Source organism: Rattus norvegicus, chromosome 3, assembly GCF_021556685.1.
Source record: "Rattus norvegicus strain SHRSP/BbbUtx chromosome 3, alternate assembly SHRSP_T2T, whole genome shotgun sequence".
In the NCBI taxonomy this organism is placed as follows: domain Eukaryota; kingdom Metazoa; phylum Chordata; class Mammalia; order Rodentia; family Muridae; genus Rattus; species Rattus norvegicus.
This window is the reverse complement of record NC_141536.1, coordinates 110,379,457-110,395,652: the sequence shown is the minus strand read 5'-3', so window position 1 is coordinate 110,395,652 and position 16,196 is coordinate 110,379,457. Positions and strand designations below refer to the sequence as shown.

At 39.0% G+C, this 16,196-nt stretch overlaps 1 non-coding gene across 1 annotated transcript; it reads right to left on the bottom strand.

Annotated features, from left to right (window-relative positions):
* Positions 1-13,852: 13,852 nt before the first annotated feature.
* On the bottom strand, positions 13,853-13,996 carry LOC120102028 (small nucleolar RNA SNORA48). Its single transcript, XR_015685140.1, has one exon. It is a non-coding gene; the product is annotated as a small nucleolar RNA SNORA48 (small nucleolar RNA).
* Positions 13,997-16,196: the final 2,200 nt, after the last annotated feature.

Here is a 16,196-nt window from a genome sequence, read left to right as displayed (position 1 = left end):
AGAAGATCTTCCTTACACTTCTTTTCTTACCTATATTCCAGCCACATTTTCCCAAGTTCAGTTCCTTGTACAAGAAAAGAACGTACTGACTCTTCCCTGAGGCCCCTTGTCCACTTTCAGAAACCTGCTCTTGATTGATCCCTTTTTCTTTATTTCCATCCCTGTAAATCCTTTTCTCACTCTATGTCAAGAAATACCTGTTCATATATTATATTACTACTACAGTCCTTAAAATGTACTGAGTTTTAAGAATACATGTCTGATAATGAGATTGGATTCTATTCAAATAACAAGATGCACTGTCTGAGGCTCATGCCTGGCTTTGCTCTCATGATACACCACAGGGGCTAGCACATTCCCTAGTGTCCACACCATTATACATGGAAATACATGAGAAATGTTTGGAAGAAGAAAATGGAAAACCTTGTGGGTGTCAGAAAAGCCAGCAAATATATGAAATATAGAATGGAAAAATGAAAAAGTCAATGAAGCTACAAGTTGGTTCTTTGAAATGAGCAGCAAAATTGAAGACTCTTTAGCTAGACTAACCGAGAAAATAATGAAATACTAAAATGAGAAATGAAATTGAGAGTAATGCTGCCAAGTTTGTGGAAATAAAAAAGATTATAAGAATTACTTACATTGTATGCCAACAAATTAGGTTATATAAAAGAAACTCAAAATTCTTAGGGAGACAAAGACTACTGAATTTGACTTAAGTAAAACAGGAAATTGGAATACATATAACAAGTAAAAGTGATTGAATTAGTAATTTAGAATACTTCTTACTAGACTATCCCAGGCCCAGGTGGGCTTTGTTGATGAATTCCAGCTAACCGTGAAAGAAGAATTAATACAAATAATTCAGAAGCCCTTGAAAAATATAGACGAGAAAGGAATACTTCGCAGCTCATTATGTTGAGTTATTATTTCCATAATATCAAACAGTTAAAGATATTTCAAGAAAAAAGAAAACTAAAGGACATTCTATCTCCTATGAATACAGGTGTAACAATCTTCAAAAAATAGCAGCAAACTGATTCCACTTTAAAAGAATTGTTGAAGGAATACTGTATACCTGGTAGTGGAAGAATGAATTCAGACCCTTCACAGTACACTAAGTAAAAAATGTAACCCAAAGAATTGGACCTAAATAAGAGATGTGAAAGCATGAATTTCTTAAGAGAAAACACAAGTTTAATTCTTCAAGATTGTAGGAGAAAACAATCATTTTTTTTAGTTATGATACCCACTGTTGTTAATTTGTAATGCTTTACAAGAGAAGTAAGCTCTGAATAATGTTATAATAATCATAAACTTACTAATAGTTCCAAAGTCTTAGAAGTCCAAGATCAGTATACTACCATCTGGAGAGAGCCTTTCTGTAATATGATAGCATCAAGTGCAGAAGGCATCTCAAGGACAATAAAGTCAGAGGCACAGCAGGGACCCTTAACTCCAACATCAAAGGAGGCATGAGCCCCAGTCATGATAGCCTATTCTTCCTTCCTGAACCTACGAACTCTAAAATAGGACTTACCTTTCATGTTTGTATTGGTCCAATATGTATTTATATATAAGTATACGTTATATACTCCAAAAGCTGAGAGAGCAAGAAATGAGAGTGAAAATAGAAAAGTAGGATTGCATCAAAAAAAGCACCATACACACAAAATAAACAAATAATAAGACATTTATGAATTAGGAAAAATATTTACAAACCATGTATTATTAAATGGAGCTAGTATTCAAAATACATTATCAACTCATACAACCCAATAGCAAAATCATGAGCGATGTTTTCATATAGATGCAGGGCCTTAACAGATATATGCTTAAGAAGATATACAAATAAAGGGCAGACATATCAAGAGATGCTCAATATTACTAATCACAGAAATTCAAATCAATACCACAAGTGATGTGACCTCACATCATTTAGAATGGCTATTGCCAACTGGATACAAGAAAATTAGTATGGGGTGAAAAGTACATTTGTGTGTTATTGGTAGGGTTAGTGTAGCAACTATGGGAAGGAGAGGGAAATCCTTTGGAACTTAAGGATGGAATTATCAAGACCATCCTCTGGGAATTATCAAGACTCCTCTGGGAATCCATCTGAGGGAAATGCAACTAGTATCTTAAAGCAGTATAAAGAATCCAATATTCGGTCCCCAGCTCCGAAAAAAAGGAAAAAAAAAAGAATCCAATGATCATTGCAGTATGTTCATAATAACCAGCACATGGAAACCACATAAATGTCTATATATGATGGGTAGATAAGGAAATTCATTCACATATACATAAACGACTGTTGTTCAACCTTAAAAAAAAATCCCATTATATGTTCCAAACACATGAGAAACACAGCATGATCTCACTTACATGTAGAATATTAAAGAGCAAAGCATATATAAATAGAGCATAGAACATGGTTAACAAAGAGAATGCTGAGAGTCTGGCCTGGCCATGGTAGGGATGGCGTGACATAGTTCCCACTCCAGCACGATGTGGGACCTTACAAGCTTTGATGGTTGCTGTGAGAGTAAGGCTTGTTTGTATAATAGTGTACATATTTTCTAGTTCCTCCTGTGAGGAAGGTCCTCTCTGTCAAGGTTACTATGAAAATCAGAGAAAACATGAGTCCAGGAAACCAGAGTGTGTCTAATATTTAGGCAAAATAATAGAAGGCTTCCAGACAGCCCTTAAGAAGCCCTTTCTTACAGGCTGTAAGAAAGAAAGCTGAAAACAGGAATTTAAAAATATATAATTTCTAAAATTACAAAGCATAAGGATGCAATATGGATTACATAAAAAGCTTCACAGATGTAAAGGTACAGAAGCAGCTGCACCTTGAGCCACTTGTCAGACAGATGCTAAGGAAGGAGATAAAGAGTTTTAGGGAGTTGGTGCTGGATCCCAGGGCAAGATCCCACCCAGATAAGTTATTTTTGTTTTGTTTTGTTGTTGTTAATTTTTGCAAAGGTGGGCAGATTCCTGAGTTCAAGGTCAGCCTGGGACTTAAGGAGTTTAGCTTCAGGCCCAGATGTGGTCAGATGGTAATTGCAGGGTGGGATCACACCCAGTTTCCTTAGGGTCTGTGCTTGTGCTGGTTATCTTTTTCTACAAATCCAGCGGCAGAGATTGTGGAATGTTGATTCATGGCACAATCAAAAGGGAACCTGGGATAACGACTGGATGGATATGTAAACAATATACTGGGCTTTTGAACTGCAAGAGCTCAGCTATTCATAGAATTTTTAGAATAGCACGTCTTAGGCAAAGAAAGAGAGTTTGGGAGAGGGGCAGGGAAGGAGGGAGGGTGTGTGTGTGTGTGTGTGTGTGTGTGTGTGTGTGAAAGAGAGAGAGAGACAGACAGACACAGAGAGACACACACAGAGACACAGAGACAGACAGACAGACACACACAGAGAGAGAGAGAGAGAGAGAGAGAGAGAGAGAGAGAGAGAGAGAGAGAGATAGCTTGGGACTCCAAAATTTGACTTCCAGTCATTTGTTTTGTGGCTCCAAGACCCAGATACTCCTCCTTTCAGGAACCCATCTCTAAGCTGAGGCCTGTCCTTGACAGATGTATGCAGTGAAGAAAGGAGGACTTAATGCTCAAAGGGTAAGAAGTAATATGCCATGAATAAATCTAACAGGGAGTTAATAATGCAGTATAGTGACTATAATTTATAATATTGTATTGTGTGATAGAAATGAGGTTGAGAGTAAATTTTTTATTGGATATTTTTATTTACATTTATATGTCATTCCCTTTTCTGGTTTCCCAGCCATAAGCCACCTATCCAATACCCCTCCTCTTCCTCTTTGAGGGTCTTCTCCCTCCCCAACCACCTTCTGTTCCCACCCTACCTGACATTCCCCTGCACTGGGAAGTTCAGCCTTGACAGAAGCAAGAGCTTCTTCTCCATTGGTAGCCAACAAGGCCATCCTCTGCTACAAATGCAGCTGGAGCTATAGGTCTGTCCATGTCTAGTCTTTGCGTAGTGGTTTAGTCCCTGGGAGCTCTGGTTGGTTGGTATTATTGTTCTCATGGGGTCGTAAGCCCCTTCAGTTACTTTAATCTTTTCTCTAACTCCTCAGTGGTGTGCAGCTAGCATTTGCCTCTATATTTGTCATGCTCAGGTGGGGCCTCTCAGGAGACAGCTATATCAGGCTCCTGTTAGCATGCACTTCTTGGCTTCATCAGTATTATCTAGTTTTGGTGACTGTATATAAATGGGTGTATACCCAGGTGGGGCAGGCTCTGGATGGCCAGTCCTTCAGTCTCTGCTCCAAACTTTGTCTCCATATTGAAAGATCCTAGCTTGAGTCTCAGGATGGTGTGCCCCAGGAAACACCGATCCCGGACGAGCCCCCAAATGAAAGATCCCCAAGGAGAGACCCTTTCCAAAGTCGCGGGAAATTGCGGACCCCAGACACAGAGAGACCATTTTGGATGTAATAAGTAAAGGCGAAGTTTATTACGGAGATCTATTATGGAGATCTCCGGGCCGACATGTATCCTGCGCAGGAGACAGAGGTGTCGACCCGGACTTTTAGAAGCAAGGGGTTTTTATAGGGTGAGGTACAGAGGGATGGGGAGAGTCTGCGCGGCTATAAGTGATTGGCTCATTCAAACATAGCAGTGAGATTACAGCACAGCAGAAGAGTACATGCTGACTGGGGTGTTCAGGATTTTAGAAGCTAGGGGCTTATCAGGGTTTGAAGGACATCTGGTTAAAGTGTGACTCTGAGTAAGTTGGGGGAGGTGCCCTCCTGCCAAATGGTTTACAAGTCAATCCTGATAACTCGGGCTGGTACCTGCATTCCTTTTCTTTATCTTTATGGTCTGTTAGTCCGGGCAGGGCTGCCTGGACTTGCTTTTCACGGTGTTTAGCCCTGAGTCTGTGAATTTTGAAACTTACTCTTTTAATTTTATATTTTTAAACCTTAAATATGTATAATTTTCCTTTCACATATCCACTCCTATGAATATTTTTGTTTCCCCTTTTAAGAAGGACTGAAGCATCCACACTTTGGTCATCCTTATTCTTGAGCTTCATGTGGTCTGTGGATTGCATCTTGGGTAATTCAAGCTTTTGTGCTAATATCCACTTATCAGTGAGTTCATACCCTGTGTGGTTATTTGGGGATTGGGCTACCTCACTCAGGATGATATTTTCTAGTTCAATCCATTTGCCTACGAATTTCATGAAGTCATTGCTTTTGGTAGCTGAGGAGTACTCCATTGTGTATATATACAACATTTTCTGTATCCATTCCTCTGTTGAAGGGCATCTGGGTTCTTTCCAGCTTCTAGCAATTATAAATAAGGTTGCTATGAACATAGTGGAACATGTGGCCTTGTTTTATGTTAGAGCATCACTTGGGTATATTCCGAGGAGAGGTATAGCTGGGTCCTCAGGTAGTACAGTGTCCAATGTTCTAAGGAACCTCCAGACTGATTTGCAGAGTGGTTGTACCAGTCTGCAATCCCACCAACAATGGAGGAGTGTTCCTCTTTCTCCATATCCTCACCAGCATCAGGTCTCCTGAGTTTTTGACCTTAGCCATTCTGACTGGTGTAACGTAGAATCTCAGGGTTGTTTTGATTTGCATTTCCCTGATGACTACGGATATTGTACATTTGTTTAGGTGTTTCTCACCCATTCTATATTCCTCAGCTGAGAATTCTTTGTTTAGCTCTGTACCCCATTTTTAAAATAGGGATAATTGGCTCCATGGAGTCTAACTTCTTGAGTTCTTTGTATATTTTGGATATTAGCCCTCTATCGGATTAGGATTGGTAAAGATCTTTCCCCAATCTGTTGGTTGCAGTTTTGTCCTAATGACAGTGTCCTTTGCCTTACAGAAGCTTTGAAGTTTGATGAGGTCTCATTTTTTGATTCTTGATCTTAGAGCATAAGCCATTGGTGTTCTGTTCAGGAAATTTTCCCCAGTGCCCATGTGTTCGAGGCTCTTCCCCACTTTTTCTTCTATTAGTCTGAGTGTATCTGGTTTTATGTGGAGGTCCTTGATCCACTTGGACTTAGGTTTGTACAGGGTGATAAGAATGGACTGATTTACATTCTTCTACATGCTGACCTCCAGTCGAACCAGCACCATTTGTTAAAAAATGCTATCTGTTTTCCACTGCACGGGTGACCCTAGGTGTGTGGGTTCATTTCTGGGTTTTCAGTTGTATTCCCCCTGATCTATGTGCCTGTCTCTGTACAAATACCACACAGTTTGTTTTTTGGTTTGTTTGTTTGTTTTTTGGTGTTTTTTTTTTTGTGTGTGTGTTTTTTGTTTTTTGTTTTTTTATCTCTATTGCTCTGTAATACTGCTTGAGTTCAGGGATAGTGACTCCCCCTGAGTTCTTTTAGGGTTGAGGCTAGTTTTCTCTATCCTGGGCTTTTTGTTATTCCAAATGAATTTACAAATTGCAGCTCTATGAAGAATTGAGTTGGAATTTGGATGGGAATTCCATTGAATCTGTAGATTGCTTTTGGCACAATGGCCATTTTTACAATATTAATCCTGCCAATCCATGAGCATGTGAGGTCTTTCCATCTTCTGAGATCTTCTTCAATATCTTTCTTCAGAGACTTGAAGTTCCTGCCATACAGATCTTTTACTTGCTGGGTTAAAGTCACACTGAGATATTTTTATGTTATTTAGGACTATTGTGAAGGGTATCATTTCCCTAATTTCTTTATCACCCAGTTTATCCTTTGAGTAGAGGAAGGCTACTGATTAGTTTGAGTTAATTTTTATACCCAGTCACTTTGCTGAAGTTGTTTATCAGGCTTAGTAGTTCTCTAGTGGAACTTTTGGAGTCACTTAAGTATACTATCATATCATCTGCAAATAGTGATATTTTGATGTCTTCCTTTCCAATTTGTATCCCTTTGATCTCCTCTCATTGTCTGATTGCTCTGCCTGGGACTTCAGGTACTATGCTGAATAAGTAGGGAGAGAGTGAGCAGCCTAGTCTAGTCCCTGATTTTAATGGGATTGCTTCACTTTTCTCTCCATTTAGTTTGAAGTTGGCTACTGGTTTGCTTTATTTGCTTTGACTATGTTTAATTATGTACCTTGAATTCCTGATTTTTTCCCAGGACTTTAATCATGAAGGGGTGTTGAATTCTGTAAAATGCTTCCTCAGCATCTAATGAAATGATCATGTTGGTTTTATTCCTTCAAGTTTATTTACATAATGAATTACATTGATGGATTTCCATATATTAAACCATCCCTGCATCCCTGGGATGAAGCCTACTTGATGATGAATGATCATTTTGATATGTTCTTGGATTCTGTTTGCTAAAATTTTACTGAGTATTTTTGTGCCGATATTCCTAAATAAATCTTCAGTTCTCATTCTTTGTTGAGTCTTTGTGTGGTTTAGGTATGAGTGTAATGGTGGCTTCATAGAAGGAATTGTGTAGAGCTCCTTCTGTTTCTATTTTGTGGGATAGTTTGGAGAGTATTGGAGTGAGGTCTTCTATGAAGGTCTGATAGAATTTTGCACTAAACCCATCTGGTCCTGGTCTCTTTTTGGTTGGGAGACTTTTAATAAATGCTTCTATTTCTTTAGGAGTTATGGGATTGTTTAGATGGTTTATCTGATCCTGATTTAACTTTGGTACCTGGTATCTGCCTAGAAAATTATCCATTTCATCCAGATTTTCCAGTTTTGTTGAATATAGGCTTTTGTAGTAGAATTGCGTGACTTTTTTGAATTTCCTCAGATTCTGTTGCTCTGTCTTCCTTTTCATTTCTGATTTTGTTAATTTGGATACTCTAGCTGTGACCTCTGGTTAGTCTAGCTAAGAATTTATCTACCTTGCTGATTTTCTCAAAGAACCAGTTCCTGGTTTTGCTGATTCTTTGTATAATCCCTTTTCTTTCTACTTAGCCCTGAGTTTGATTATTTCCTGCCTTTTACTCCTATTGGATGTATTTGCTTCTTTTTGTTCTAGAGTTTTATGTGTGTTGTCAGGCTACTAATGTATTCTCTCTCCTATTTTGTTTGGCAGCACTCGGAGGTATGAGTTTTCTTAGTACTGCCTTCATTGTGTCCCATAAATTTGGGTATGTTGTGCCTTCATTTTCAATTAAATTCTAAAAAGCCTTAAATTTCTTTCTTTATTTTTCCTTGACCAAGTTATCATTGAGTAGAGCATTGTCCAACTTCCATGTATATGTGAGCTTCCTGATGCTATTCTTGTTTTTGAAGACCAGCCTTTGTCCTTAGTGATCCAATAGGATACATGGGATTATTTCAATCTCTTTGTGTCTGTTGAGGCCTGTTTTGTTACTCATTATGGTTGATTTTGGAGAAAGTACGACAAGGTGCTGAGAAAAAAATATTTTATTTTGGGATGAAATGTTTTATAAATATCTGTTAAATCCATTTGGTTCATAACTGCTGTTAGTTTCACTGTGTCTGTGTTTATTTTTTATTTCCATGATCTGTCCATTGATGAGATTGGGGCATTGAAATATTTCACATTATTGTGTGAGGTGCAATGTGTGCTTTGAGTTTTAGTAAGGTTTCTTTTGTAGGTGCCCTTGCATTTGCAGCATAGATATTTAGCATTGAGAGTTCATCTTAGTGGATATTTTATTTGGTTAATATGAAGTGTCCTTCCTTATCTTTTTTGATAACTTTTGGTTGAAAGTCAATTTTATTCAATATTAGAATGACTACTACAGCTTGCTTCTTTGGACCATTTGCTTGTAAAGTTGTTTTCCAGCCTTTCACCCTGAGGTATTGTCTGTGTTTGTCACTGAGGTATTTTTCCTGTATGCAACAAAATTCTAGGTCCTGTTTATGGATCCAGTCTGTCAGTCTATGTCTTTTTATTGGGGAATTCAGTCCATTGATGTTAAGAGATAATAAGTAATATTGATTGTTGTTTCCTCTTTTTTTTGTTTTTAGAGGTGGAATTATGTTTTTGTGTCTCTTATTTTGGTTTCATTGCAAGGAGATTACTTTCTTGCTTTTCCTAGTGCGTAGTTTCCCTCCTCCAGTTGGAGTTTTCCATCTTTTATCTTTTTTAGGGGTAGATTTGTAGAAAGATATTGTGTGAATTTGGTTTTATCATGGAATATCTTGGTTTCTCCATCTATGTTAATTGAGGGTTTTGCTGGATATAGTAGCCTGGGCTAGCATTTGTGTTCTCTTAGGGTCTGTATGACATCTGCCCAGGATCTTCCAGCTTTCACAGTCTCTGTTGAGAAGTCTGGTGTAATTCTGATAGGTCTGCCTTTATATGTTACTTGACTTTTTCCCCTTACTGCTTTTAATATTCCTTCTTTGCTTTGTATCTTTGGTGTTTTTACCATTATGTGATGAGAGGAATTTCTTTTCTGGCCCAATATATTTGGCGTTCTGTACCTTCTTGTATGTTTATGGCCATCTCTTTCTTTAGTTTAGGGGAGTTTTCTTCTATTATTTTGTTGAAGGTATTTACTGAGCCTTTAAGTTGGGAGTCTTCACTCTCTTCTATTTCTATTATCTTTAGGTTTGACCTTTTCATTGTGTCCTAGATTTTCTGGATGTTTTTGGTTAGGAGGTTTTTGTGTTTTACATTATCTTTGACAGTTGTGTTGATGTTTTCTATGGTATCTTCTGCCCCTGAGATTCTCTCTTCTATCTCTTGTATTCTCTTGGTGATGCTTGCATCTGTGACTCCTGATCTCTTTTCTAGGCTTTCTATGTTCAGTGTTGTCTCCCTTTGTACTTTCTTTATTATTTCTATTTCCATTTCTAAGTCTTGAATGGTTTTGTTCAATTCCTTCACCTGTTTGGTTGTGTTTTCCTGTAATTCTTTAAGGAATTTTTGTGTTTCCTCTTTAAGAGCTTCTACTTGTTTACCTGTGTTTTCCTGTATTTCTTTAAGGGAGTTATTTATGTCCTTATTAAAGTCCTCTATCATCATCATGAGATGTGATTTTAAATTCAATTCTTGCTTTTCTGGTTTTTTTTTTTTGATATCCAGTATTTGCTTTGGGGGAGAACTGGGCTCTGGTGGTGCCAAATAGCCTTGGTTTCTGTTGTGGACAATCCAGAGAGTACGAGGCAGGTTCCTCTTGGGCCAGGAATGTGAGCAGAAGTGTGTCTCCTTTAAGGTCTCAGGATTGTCTTCACCTCTGAGGGTCCAGCTGTCTCCCCCACACGATTTGGGTGCACAGAGCTATGGGACAGATTCAGTTCAGTTCCAGGAACAGAGAGGAACCAGCAGGTTTCTGCCACTGACTGCTCCTATATTCCTCTATTCAGAGGCAATTAGGTAGGTTCCTCTTCGGCCAGAAATGTGAGCAGAAGTAGCAGTCTCCCCTAAGGTCTCAGGATTGTCCATGCTTGTGAGGGTCCAGCTTTCTCCCTCATGGGAGAGAGTAAATTTCAATGGACTCATCATATACATAAAGGAAATGAACATTTTAATTAGACTGATGATGATCAGTTCCCTCTATATATGTGTATAAAGATGTCATGTGGTGCTTGTGACTATACAAGTTTGTATTCATATATGAATTTGAATTTCGCTAAGTGAGGAGCACATTTTTAGAAATCTCATGCATGCATATAAAAGGAAACAGAGTATATAAGATAAATTGTCTTAAATGTTTAACTTACATGTAATAAAATATTCTGAGTGCCACTAGAGAGATACTGGCGTTTCCATGTTTATTTTTGCTCTGTTCTCAAAAGACATGGGATGGAATCAGCCTATGTGTCCACCAACAGATGAATGTATAATGAAAATATAGTACATATGTACAGTGGAATTTTATTAGCCATATGGAAAATAGTATCATGAAAATTTTGTAAAGTGGGTAAATGCAGAAATTATTATTTTGAGATTAGCAAGATTCAGAAAGACAAATACTATGTTCTCTCTCATACATGAATCCAGGATTTTATTTTTTATATGTTAATTTAAGCAGATTTGAAAGTAGAAGAAGGATGGAAAAGGAAGTCTAAGGTAGTAGTAAGAGTTATAGAATATTTTGTGCCTTGAAGTAGTAAAGGACAGCTGGGAGTAAATGAGTACACATTGGGGTTGGGCAAGATGATCAAGATAAAGAAGATATGGATAATATATGAAAATCTGTCAATCATATCTAACTAAAAGTCAGAGATTTTACATTTTTCTGATAGTTAAACACTTTTTTTATATTTTATAAGAATTACACAGATTTTCTGTTTACAGTATCAGTAGTAGTTTTATATTCAAATTTATTTATTGGATATTTTATGTATTTATACTTCAAATGTTATCCCCTTTCCCAGGTCCCCCCTCTCCCATCCCTCCTTCCCTGGCTTCTATGAGGGCTCACTCCTACTCACCCACCTACTCCCACCACAACATCCTGGAATTCCCTACATTGAGGAAACAAGCATTAATAGACCCAATGGCTTCTTTTTCTATTGATGCCAGACAATGCCATTCTCTGCTACATATGCCACTGAAGGCAGTTTGTGAGAATTTTATTGAGTATTTTTGCATCAATGTTTATAAGGAAAATTGGTCTAAAGTACTCTTTCTCTGTTGGGTCTTTGTGTGGTTTAGGAATAAGCATAATTGTGGCTTCAAAAAATGAATTGGGCAGTGTTCCTTTTGTTTCTATTTTGTGGATTCTCTAAGTATGACTCATATTGTCTCTTTACTATTTGTTGACATGTGTTACATGATCAATATTTTTTGTTTATTAACTGCTACACCCTCACTATCCAACATATAGTATGGATTCAATATTTCTCACTTTTCTTTCTTTTTAAAGTTTTTATTGATTCTTTGGTAGTTTTATATTATGTACCCAGTCCTGCTCATCCTCCTGTCCCCGCATATCTTCCCTTTGCTCTAGCAAAGATAATACAGTGTGATTAGTACAGGGTTAGGAGAAGCATGGGGTATACAGCACAAATAGATGTCCTAAAATAAAACACATGCATGCATACACAAGAACACACACACACACACACACACACACACACACACACACACACACACCAAACAAACAAATAAAAATACAAAGCATGGAAAAACCTTAAAGCATAGAAAACCATCTCATCATGGAAGCTATACAATTTCCCAGTGTGTCTCAGAGTATATCCCTCATACATCTTTACTTGCAAAACTTTCATTCATTGAGTCATTGGTCTGGTTTGAAGTCTCTGACTTCCCTGACCCCATCAACACTGGACCCTCACCAGGAACTCCAGCTTATCCTGTTGTTACTCTTAGTCATGAAGGTACTGTAGTTTTGGATCAGCAGGACTGGTCCTTTCACTCATTTCAACTATTCACAGATGATATAAGTTTTGGAGTGGACCAACTCAGAACACTGAATCTGGGACTGGGTGGTAGCTGAGGAGCTCATCCTGTCCTTCATCTGTATCATCATGGCAAGCTGTCTTGCACTGCTCCAGCTAGGCAACCGACACCACCACTGACAGGAGGTAGGGTTAGCAATACTGCTCTCTTGGGTTCACTTCATCCACACCTATGCAATCAGGGCCAGTTTCACTGTGTTGCCCAGAATGGTACAGGACCTGTTATCCTAAATGCTACAACCAGTGAAGGGCAGGGCTAGCTCTCCCACTCTCATATCCTTGGGGCCACCACTCCTGACTACATTAGGTAGTGACAGGGAAAAAAGGAAGAACATCATACCCATACATATGCCATCCCATAGCAGATGAGTGGAGGGCCAGCTATCCCCAACCTGTGCTTTCAGAGGCCAACTCCCCTGAACTCCCTCCATCGAGTCCTGCTCTATTGTGCTGTCTGAGCTAGGTGCATGGCTTACTCTCCAAGTGCTGCAGCCTGGTAAGGAACAGGGTTAGCTCAACTACTCTCATAACCCTGGAACTAGGTTTCTCAACTGTCCCAGGTAGCCAGGACAAAGGGAGGAGGGCATCATCCCCTTACCCACACCACCTCATGGGAGATGGGTGGTATGGCCAACTCACCTTTGATCTTAGTCTTATAGCTGGTTTACCTCCACCCCTTACTACCCATCAGCATCAACTCCAATGTGTTGTGCAGAGAGGATGTGAGGCCTGCTTTCCAGAATGATGCATTTGGTGAGGGGCAGGGATAGTTCTCTGTGCTCATGACACTGTGGGCAACTTTCTCAACTGTCAGAGTCTGTCCTTCCACCCTCATGCCCTTGGGGTCAACTCACCTATACATGTGCTATCAGGGCCAGCTACACTGTGCTACCTTAGGGAGGTGCAGGACCTGCTCTCCCAAATGCTACCACTGGTAAGAGGTGGGACCAGCTTTCCAGAATTTCACAGGCACTGAGGGACGGGACCAGTTTTGCACAACATCTGGGCATTCATGTGGTTCCCTGTTCTCTAGTGGTAATATAAGTCATGAACATTAATTCCAACACCTGTCACTGTGTAGCCAGGGATCCAGTTATCTCCCTTAGGAAAAGCTCAGGCTGGGAACACATCATGGCCCCAAGTAGTGGGGCTGGCCATGCACATCAGACTATTCTTCGCTACCCTTGAGTCTCCAGTTTCATCTCTCTTCATAATGTTCAAGATGTTCCACTTCTCTTTGCCTCCTATTTCTCCACCACATACTATACACAGTGGTGGCTCCTTCTGAAGCCTACACATGTAGCTGGCAGGTCTCTTGGTGACATCTTCTGTCTGTGCTGTGAAGTGGCAGCAAACTGGTGTCTATGGCCCAACTGTTCCATGAATAACAGGGCAGGTCTATGGGTGATTTGGTGGTTCACTAGACCATGTCTATCTTCCTCTTCCCATTCTATGCTACCTGCGTTTGACTTGATTTGATTTGATTTGATTTGATTTATATGCATCCTGGATATAAAACAGCTTTGGCCACCAAGTCAGGCATCAGGCTAGGATGAACAAAGGACTGCCGTCTGATCTTTGCCCCAAATGATATAAGAATAAGACCTCCAACAAGGTATCTCTTTGTCCACTGTCAGGGAGTAAATGTAGGTTTTATATTTTATATATTTTAATTAACTCTTAGAGAATATCATACCCCACAACTTCCCACTACTCAAAAATCCACCCCTTCCCTTACTCTCTCAATTTTATGCCCTTACTAATGTAAAGTCCGTCCAGTCTACATTGTGCTGCCCTTACAGTCCTGCATGATGAGCCATCTGAGTGTGATGACCTACCAAGAAAACTGACTCTTAGTCTTCTGTCAGGTATTATTTGCTAATAGCTCCTCAGCTGTGGATGGGACTTCATGCATACTTTCTCCTTCTATGCTCAGATTTGATCTGGTTTGAGTTTGCATATATTTTACACATGCTACCACAACTTCTCTCAGTTCAACTGCACAACAATCCTGTTGTATCTGGAAAATATTGTTTCACTGTAGTCATCTACCACCTCTGACATTTTTCCTTAATTTTAATTAAAATTTTTCATTCAATATATTTTATCATATTTTCCTTCTCCTAGCTTTTTCCAGATCCTACTATCTTCCTCTCCACCTAACTTCTTCCTCTTTCTCTCTAACAAACAAACATGAGCATACAACAAAACCAAACCCAGAAATCAAAACATACAGACTAAAAAAGAATATTAATAAAATAATAATATACTGCTTAGCTATTAAAAGCAAAGACATCATGAAATTGTCGGTGAAAGTATAAAATTTGAGAATTGTCCTGAGTGAGAAAACACAAAGGCTAAAAGACATGTATGACAGGAACCTGCATAGCTGTCTCCTGAGAAGCTTCATCCAGCAGTAGATGGAAACAGATACAGAGATCCACAGCCAAACATTAGGCAGAACTTGGGAGTCTTGTGGAAGAATTGGTGATAGAATTGAGTAAGCTGAAGGGATCAAGAACACTATAAAAAGACCTACAGGATCAAGTAACCCCATGTGGATCACAGAAATAGAACCACCAACCAAAGAGCATGCAGGGGCTGGACCTAGTCCTCTCTCCATGACACACATTTGTGGCAGATGTACAGCTTGATGTTCCTGTGGGCCGCCTAGCCATTGAAGTGGGTACTGTCTTTTACTCTGTGGCCTGCCATTGGATCCCCTTCCTCTACCTGGACTGCCTGGCTGTGTCTCAGTGGGAGAGGAGATGCTTAAATCCTGCTAGGACTTTATGTCTCAGAGTGGGGTAGTACCCAAGAGAGCTTCCCCACCTCTAAGAAGAAGGGCAGGAGAAGGGAGAATTTGTAATGGTAAAACTGGGAGAAGAGGAGTAGGGGGCTGCAATCGGGATGTAGAATTATAGAAAGAGAAAAAAAACTTTGACTCTTACTAACTTTCTACCTTTCTTCCATTATGCTTTCTGAGCTTTGGGGATAAAATATGATATAAATGTCCCATTTAGGGCTAAGAATTTTGCCATCTGTTATTCTCTGCATGCTAACTATATACTTATCAACGTAAATGATAATTGAAACTTGTTTTCCTCACCATTGCCAAAGAAATGCAAAATTAGACATCAAAAAATTTCATTCAAGAACTATTAAAGTTGAGGTAATGAATCCTCAATACAGAATAGATCTCAATTCCAAATTCAGCATTGATTAACAAGGAATAGCCATAGAAAATGGGGCAAGTGGTGGAAACTAAGAGGAAGCAAAGAACATAAGGAGGGATTCTGGCCAAACTGCCTTGACAGGATTCAAGCCTTCACTGAAGTCAAGCCAAGACTTAGTTAGGGTGACAGAGAATGTGGAATTTGATGAGACAACAAATAGGAAAGTATTGGGGATACCCAGCAAGGTTCTTACTAAAGCTGGGTAATGTAGGCAAAAAAGACGATGGTCAAGACCATGGCAACTGAAGTCTGGTCTAGAAATTTTCTTTATAATGCAAAAAATTACTAAAAATTGGTCATAACTCTAGTTATAAAATCTTAGGTTAAGAGATGTATAAAGCTACACATGCAGAAGAGAAACCTTTCTGCTTTGGTGCATGGCAAGCATTTCTACCAATCTACCAAAGACAAGGTATTGTTCAGTTATACTTCAGCAAAATTATGATCTTCTACTCATCCAAGGAAATAAAATAAAAACACAAGTCATAGTTGAAAGAGGATACTGGCTTTTCACTCACCTAATGAAAGATAGATATTTTACACACACACACACACACACACACACACACACAGATCAAAAATATGAGAACAATTCATGATAACTA